The sequence below is a fragment of the Haemaphysalis longicornis genome, unplaced genomic scaffold, assembly GCF_048455015.1.
Source record: "Haemaphysalis longicornis isolate Haplotype H1 unplaced genomic scaffold, Haemaphysalis longicornis Haplotype H1 scaffold_15, whole genome shotgun sequence".
Taxonomy (NCBI): Eukaryota; Metazoa; Arthropoda; class Arachnida; order Ixodida; family Ixodidae; genus Haemaphysalis; species Haemaphysalis longicornis.
The window spans coordinates 9,773,297-9,781,744 of NW_027526257.1; the positions used below are offsets into that span (position 1 = coordinate 9,773,297).

At 44.9% G+C, this 8,448-nt stretch overlaps 1 pseudogene; it reads left to right on the forward strand.

The window, feature by feature from the left end:
* Positions 1-1,683: 1,683 nt before the first annotated feature.
* On the forward strand, positions 1,684-2,554 carry LOC144165857 (uncharacterized; annotated as a pseudogene).
* The last annotated feature ends 5,894 nt before the right edge of the window (positions 2,555-8,448 follow it).

Consider the following 8,448-nt stretch of genomic DNA (forward strand, 5'->3'; position numbering starts at 1 on the left):
ATATATTTACAAACGTGATTTCGCTCAGTTAAGCGACTACAGGACCACCACAACTACGAGGGAAAACATCCGTATATCTGCGTAAACAAGCGCGTACGATATGCTCAGTAAGCGTACGCCAGGTGCTACGGCAAATTTTCCCTTTACATCACGCACAAACGCCAGGCAAGTGTGCACTTATAACGTTATAATACTAGTAATACCATCGAGACCAAAAACAAACAAAGATCCTTAGTACTCAAAGATGAAAGGTGATCCTCAAACCCTTCGTCGCGCAATTAGCGCAGGCGATCGCGACGCACGAGCAGACCATTTCTTCTTTTTACACCTTTGGAGCATCCATCCGCGAGCGACGATCGAACGAACACGACTTCTGCTCTTTGGCAAGAGAGAACTCCGAAAAACGACACATAGGGCAGAAAAAAAAATGTCATTCTGTCTTCTGATAAATTTTAGTTGTTTGAGCGCAACAATGCAAATAGTTAGCAGATGTCTGCGCCCAACGGCGCACGCGCTAAAGACGTGCGAAGCGCTTAACTAGAAACACGAAGAGCGGAGCATAACCAAAACCACATGCGTCGAAACGCTCCGTGCGCTTGAAGCTAGCCGCATGAGAGAATCACCTTGCTAAACAAATCAAAACAAAATAGAACGGAAGCAAAAATATAACGTAACCCGCCGCAAAAACCAACAGCCAACAAAAATGGCGGCACCACCGCGGAGTTAAAGGGACCGCGGCACCACGGGTGAGGGGAAAGAAAAAAGAGGAGGGCAGCGGAGAAGGAGGGAGCAGTTTACGCTACTTTAGTAATTTTGGGAACCTAATTTGACGTCACTTGTAGGATCCCTGTCCCAGCTTGCTTCGTAGTTTGGCTTGCAGCGCGTGACACTTCGATTAGGACGCACCTTCTGAGTGTATTTTCGTAATAATTTCCGGCATTTGAAGCTCATTATCATTGCGTCAAGCGTAGTTTGACCTCATGGCGACTTCATAATTTTGTCAACCGTGGCAGGCTGCCTGCAAACGACTTGAGCGTGGTGGTGTATGCGGGCGTATACGACCGAACCCGGTTCAAGCGTAAGCTGCGGCTTCTTTTCCCCATCAACATTGTAGGCTACGACGATCACCGAACTAAATTTCTGGATTTCGCTTGTCGTTCGCAAGAAATGGCTGAAGCACAAAATAATGAAGCGTTTACTGCACGCAGAAACGCTCCGCATGCGCGGCCACCGTGCCTGCCCGCCGGCGGCTCGAACCGACGCAGGTAGCGGCAGCAACACCTTGTTGAACCACACTGATCGGCGAAAAGGAGTTCCAGACTCGCGAAGGTGGATGTAAGTGTGGTGATAAATTGTGCTAGGTAGTGTCATGAGCTGTTACTTTCAAACCGATGCTCAAAAATCTGCCGCAATCTACGCCGACCGGCCGCTGACGTCGGTCCCGGCATCACCGGCCCTTTCACGCACAGTACGGCGAGCGGCCGAAGGGTGGCGATATGCGGCCAAACATCGGCCGAGGCCATGATGGGTATCTCGATCGGTTAAATGGCAGTCACCGCGGATACAGACGTTCACTTGCGAGAAAGGTGATGATAGTGTGGTGAAAAGTGGTGTTAGGGACTGTAATTCGCGAGTGTAATGATAGCGGCGATTAAATGTGGGCACGGCAGCACTGCGAAAGCAATGTCGTCTAATCTCCGGCTTCTGTTGCTCGAACAGGTTTTCTTCGTCTGCGCATCCCTGCAAGCAGGTGCATCCAGCACATCCGTGGCTGTACCAGCTGCTGACGTCGCTGTTATCGAGCACGGGCACATCGTCGACGCTACCCTCGAGCACGGCCACCATGGAACGTGCATCGAGCGGTTCTTCGTGGAACCCATCGACGTGGGCCCCTTGCCAGCAGCCTTCAGTTGGCAGGGCAGCACTGCGAAAGCGATGTCGCCGACTCTCGGGCTTCTGTTGCTCGAACAGGTCAGGTTCTTCTCAGAATACTGTTACAAAACTGACAACAGAGTTGTGCTGCCGTGCCCAAGTGTACTGTTCTCAGGATTTTCCTCTTTGTGCGTATTTTTGTCTGGGAACGTTCAACTCAACCCAGGTCCTGATGTGAAAGGCTTCATAAAAAAACTGTGTGAAGGTCAGAAGGCAATTCAAGCAGATCTCAGCGGTCTAGGGGAAAGAATGACTAAAATGGAAGACGCCCTTCTAACAATCGAAGATCAGGTTAAAAAAATAGGCCAGCTAACGAAAACTGTTACGAAAGCTAACGTGACACTATCAAGACAAGACAGGATTGGAGGAGAGGCAGAAACCATAGAAGACCTGGAAAAAGCGGTACTGCAGGATATTTTCGTTCAAGAACTTTGTATCGAACTAAAAACGGTTGAAAGGATCAGCAGAATAGGCCAAAAAGTGAGTAGTTCACCACGTCCGGTCATTATTAAGTTGCACGACTCCTGAGAAACGTTAACAGTTTAAAAAATAACAAAAATCTTAAAGGAAGCAGTATATCAGTGGGAGACGAATTTCGCAAGGAAATTCTAGCCAAGCGTAAGCTATTATTGGAATCCGGAAAAGAAGAAAGACAGGCCCGAAAACGCATGCATCTGAATAACGATACGTTGGTAATCGACAAAAATGTGTATACCTAGGGCTACGACAAAAATTGTCTCGTTAAGCTTAAAGGAGCCATGAGGACAAAAAACAAGTTCGGTTCATTCGAAAGATTGTCTCGATAGAATCACACTGACACCACCGTTAAGGCCCACTTCTCTCAAATAAGCTACATAACTAAGAATAAACGGAATAGCTATGCGACCCACTAGCTCATTTCCCGCAACAGAACCTATGATGTCACATGAGCTCAGTTGTGCGAATGGCTGAGGACGGAAAAAGTAAACACAAATTAGGCACGGCTTATAGGCTTTCCGAACGAACTATTTGCGCTTAAGTGTAATGCATATTCATTTTACTGCAGTAAGAACGGTGCGGTAAACAATGAAAGTTACAAAAACGCACGTAAGCATAGAAGTACCGATGCGCAGTGCTGTTGGTACCGGGCGCACTATGCTTGTTTTAGCTGCACAGCACTCCGCCGCTTTGAAGTTGCTTTACAGGACACTGGCCGATTCGCGTAAGCGGCGTTGTCTTACGTGACCCTGTTTGTCGAGGATACCGCAGGTTTCATGAGACTATTCATTTTTACAGTAACAAAAACAAGCCAGGTGCAAATACGCTCAAAAACAAAGCAACGGCGGACAACGGTTCGTGGATGACTACAGCAGCGCCATCTGAGTGGGCTGACGGACAGCAAGGCCACAAACCCGAATGACGCAGTGGAAGTTCGCTTGAATACACGCGCTTCTGACGTCATTTGTGACTACGAAAACCTACGATTTGGCGGGAGAATCAAAATTTTAACCTAAATTCATCAATTTCTCAGCGAATACGGCATCATTTGCTGCCGGACAAGCGCTGGGGCGCTATAAAACGCGAAATCTTTCGAATAAAACAAACTTGTATTCGGTCTTCATGGCTCCTTTAAGCACACAAAGGAAAAACCATGTCCCTCTGACGACGATGACTGATTCCATTTGCAGTCAAATGCATGCTACCTTCGCTTAATTAATTTAAATGCTGGGAGCCTTCTCAATAAAATCAGGGATCTAGAACATATATTAGCAAGCTATAACGCCCACGCAATTACGGTTACAGAGACCAGGCTGCGACCGGAAATAGCGGATAGCGAAAATGTACCACCCGGGTACCAAATATTTGGGAAAGACGGAGATTCACGAGGGGCGGTTTGTCCAGCTTACCTGCATAAAATTTTGAAGCTATTGTTATGGAAAGAATACCCCACTATGAAAGTGTATGGCTAGAAATAAAATTACCCCAAACTTCCCTAGTTTTCGGAGCCGTTTACCGGCCTCCAGGCGCCCGTAGTTGTTATCTGGAGAGTTTGCAGCAATTCCGTGACGGTATTGCTAACCGGAATCGCAGACTGGTTATTGCGGGAGATTTCAATCTTCGCGGAATTAATTGGACCACAATCTCAACCAAATCGAAGGAAGCAATTGACTGCCAACTGCTTTTAGATATGGCATTCAGCCATGACACAACGCAGGTCGTCAATGACAGTACACGTGAAAGAGGGTATCCGCATTCCTTACTGGAGCTAGTTCCACATACAACGTTGCAATTGAATAGGGGTTATCATACGACAAACTTGTTTCAGTGGAGATAAGCATTGATTGTGCCTTGCTTCGCAAAAACGAAAGCTGCAGACATGTGCGCAACTTCAATAAGGCCGACGACACGAGTATAATTGATTACTTGTCGTTTTCTTTGGACTCGTTCATTGAGGAAAGTGACACCAATAGGATGTGGATAAGGTGTAAAGAAATTGTCACGCTAGGTATCAACAAATTTGTGCCCTTGCAAAAAAGACACAAAATAAACACAATCCTTGGATGAATGGGAAGATAATATATCTGAAGCGCGCCATTAACCACCAGAGGCAAAAAGCAAACGAAGATCTATCCAAGAGCGCAATTTATCAATGCTTCTGCTGGCTGAACTGAACGAAGCAAAAACGAAGTATTACAAAGAAATATTGCCGACCTTTATAAAATCTTCCCCCCATCGTTTTTGGCGTCATTTGTCTCAGAAGGAAGGCCACTCAAAACGCGTGAATTCTATCGTTGTCAGTTACCTACATAACAGATTTTTCCAATCAGTTTTTACTGCTTGTCCCAGTGACAGTAATGCACCCACGCCGCTTCCTACTCAGTTATCAGTTATGCCTGACGTTCAGATTACTTATGAAGGCATCGTGTCTTTGTTACTGAAAATTAACGTAAAAAAAGTCGATCGGACAAGATGGCATACCAAGATTTTCTGCGAAGGTATGCGGAATGGGTTGCCCGCTATTTATATATGATTTACAGGGTTAACAAAGTTCGGTCGACAGGTTTTTTAAAAAATAGCCAGTTATATTTACGCCAAGATGACCTCTGCAGTGAGGTTATGCGGCCAGGGGACACATAAATATGAGGCAAATATTGACTTTGGAGGCTTAATTAACTAAAATTGAATAATTAACTTTTTAGTGGCTACAGTAACCAGGCTTGTTTGTATTGGAGAGCTGATTGATTGTAGGGTTTAACGCGCCGACGCAACGCAGGCGATGAGGCGCGCCGTAGTGGAGGGCTCCGGATTAAATTTGACCACCTGGGGATCTTTAACGTGCGCCGAAATCTCGTGCAGACGGCCGTTTTTGCTTTTCGCCTCCATCAGAAATGCGGCCGCCGCGGCCAGGAATCGAACCCGCGACCTCGTGCTCTTTAGCGCAACGCCTTAGCCACTGAGCCACCGCGGCGGGTCTGTATTGGAAAGTTAGACGCATTCATGTTTCTACGCAGTTTCACTTGACAGAATATTCTAGCGCATCCGTAGTCCGATATATGAAATGGCAAAGTTTAATTGCCGTTCGAATGATTACGCATGCAAGACAGTATGCACCAGCGCAAAGCTCCTACCTCTGTGACGTGCATGCTGTGTACGGTGTTTAGTTCTACAAAGGGGTGGAGGCACAGGAAAAGTGATAACTGGGACCCATTCATTCTTGCCTGGCGTTATCGCAATCTGAAGTACTAGGAACCGCTATCGAAACAAAGAACAAAACGGAGGAGTTACGCACCCGTCTTGACTTCTGGCATGCGTAATCAAGCGAACGGCAATTAAACTTCGCTGTTTTATATCTAGGACTACGGATGTGCTAGAAGAATTCTGCCAATTGGATCTGCGGAGAAACACAATTGCGTCTAACTTTCTAATACAAACATCGCAGGTTACTGCAGCCTCATAAAAGTTAATCTATAAATTTTAGGTCATTAAGTCACCTACATCATTAATTATCTCCTAATAACGTGTCCCCCTAGACGCATAACATCGCTGTAGAGGTGGTTTGCGCGTAAATTGAAGGGCCAATTTTAAAAAAACCTGTCGACTTAACTTCGATCACCCTGTATAATGCCTCAATTGAACAAAGGCGTGTCCCAGACGACTGGCTTGTGGCGAAGGTTGTACCAACGCATAAGTGTGGAGACCAAGAAAAGGTGGAAAATTACCATCCAATTTCCCTTACCTGTGTAAGCTGCAAGCTCTTTGGGCATATTATATCCAAAGCAATGTATACGTATCTTAAGGGCACAGAAATGTCTTTTCATAAGCAGCATGGTTTTCGGCGAAATGCTTCCACTGTAATCCAATTATTTGAAACAGTCGACGACTTCATGCGTGCCTCCAATAATATTGTTCAGTTTGACGCAATATGCCTCGACTTCTCCAAATCCTTTTACATGGTTCCTCACAGGGAGTTAATAGGTTAGCACACCTAGGCATAAATTATAACATAATACAGTGGATAGGTTCGTACCTGACAAAAATAGCACAATACGTATGAAAGAACGGCTTCAAATCTGAGTCACTAAATGATACCTCAGGGGTACCGCAACGTTCAGTTTTAGTGCCGTTACTATTCGTAACTTACATCAATGACATTTCTGGCGGCATAGATAGAAGTGCTACTGTGCGACTTTTTGCAGATGACTGCCAATTCTATAACAAAATACACACTGAATCTGCTCAAAAAACACATAATTAAATTCCTGATGCTGTCAGTAATTAGTGCACCGAACTTAAAATGGGAATAAATCAAACTAAAACAGTTGCTTTCCGCGTCGCAAACAAAAGTAAGCGTGCCTTCCATTCGAATTATACTCTACGATCTACCCGCCTGTCGGCTATCAACGAAATATAATATTTATGTGTAACAATGTCCCGTGATCTAAATTGGAGGGCACATTTGGAAAACATTTGTACGTTGGCGGACAGGAAACTATGGTACTTGCGAAGAAAATTAAGACTTGCTTCGACTGCCGTTAAGATAGCTGCATATCTTACGTATATTTGGCCAACATTACAATATGCCAGCATTGTATAGGATTCCTCCGAAATCGGCCTCATGAATGTGCTCGAAAGAGTACAAAGGGGAGCTGCCAGGTTTATTCTCTCAAAGTATAGGTCGACCGAGTCAGTAACAGAAATGTTACGCTCTCTTCAACTGCCCACTTTAGCCGAACGTCGAAAATTGGCGAGGATGAAGTTCTTATTTTTATTGTTCAAAATAGACTAAACACAAACACAACAAAACACTTAACGCCAAGCCGCGGAAGAAACCTGAGAGGTATAAACAATTACACACACGAAGTGCCGCAACCGCATGTCAATGCATTTGCGAATTTGTTATTTTCCAAAAACAATTCGTCAGCGGAATGCTTTGCCATTACCACTGGTTCATTGTGATTCACTAAAAAAATTTGAGGAAGGGCTAAAAGATTTTTCTGTAAGCATGGTCTACTATTTTGATTTATTGTCATTTCTTTATATGCTTACTACAATTGCCTTGCTTTTCCTACGTCATCAATGTCGGTGTTTCCAATGTAAGAAGCATGTAACATCCCCAAGTTGATGTGTTCCCAGTCGAAAATGTCAACAGGAATACGACAGAAACCCAACAAGAATTCCTGTCGTACGACACAATTTCTGTAGTTACGACGGAATTCCTGTCGTTACGACAAAGTTTTCTGTTGTTACGACACACATTTCTGTCGTAACGACAGAGTCAATCTTCTCAACGACAAACATTCCTGTAGTCCCAACAGAACTACCTGTCGTCACGACAGCCATCATGCTGTCGTGACATAGCCAGCTGTCGTGACGTCTGTCGTTACTACAAGACTACGACAAAAATGCTGTAGTAGCAAAGCTGGCTGTCGGGACGACAGAATCTTGTAGTAACTACAGAGGCATAAATGCTGTCGTGACGTCTGTAGTTGCAACAGGACCACGACAAAAATGCTGTAGTAGCAAAGCCGGCTGTCGTGACGGCAGATTCTTGTCGTCACTACAGATGCGGCTGCCGTGGCAAAATATGTCGCGATACATGAATCTGTCTACACAACAGCCAACAGTCGAACAAGATAATTCTGTCATGAGGACAGCTTTGCAACTGCAGTTGCAAAGCTGTTATGTGGTTATTTCTTGCGATGAAAGAGAATATTTTTACCACTTTCCTGCTCACAGAATCAACGACGAAATGAAACTTCCAATTTAAAAACCGGGGACGCGGGAGCAGAATTGAGTTTACTATTTTGCTCGCTGTAACACGACGACTACCAAAATGAAACACACAATATCGCCCTAAACCCGACACCGCAACTCACAGCCAATAAAAAAATAAAAAGGTGCGAACGCCCAAGAAGTTTCTTTCCATAAAAACCAAATTGTACGTGAGAAAAAAAGCTGAAACCAAACTCCACACCTACCCACATCGTGGCAGCAGGCGAACAGGTGAAGCACCAATGACAAAACTAAAAGAGAATC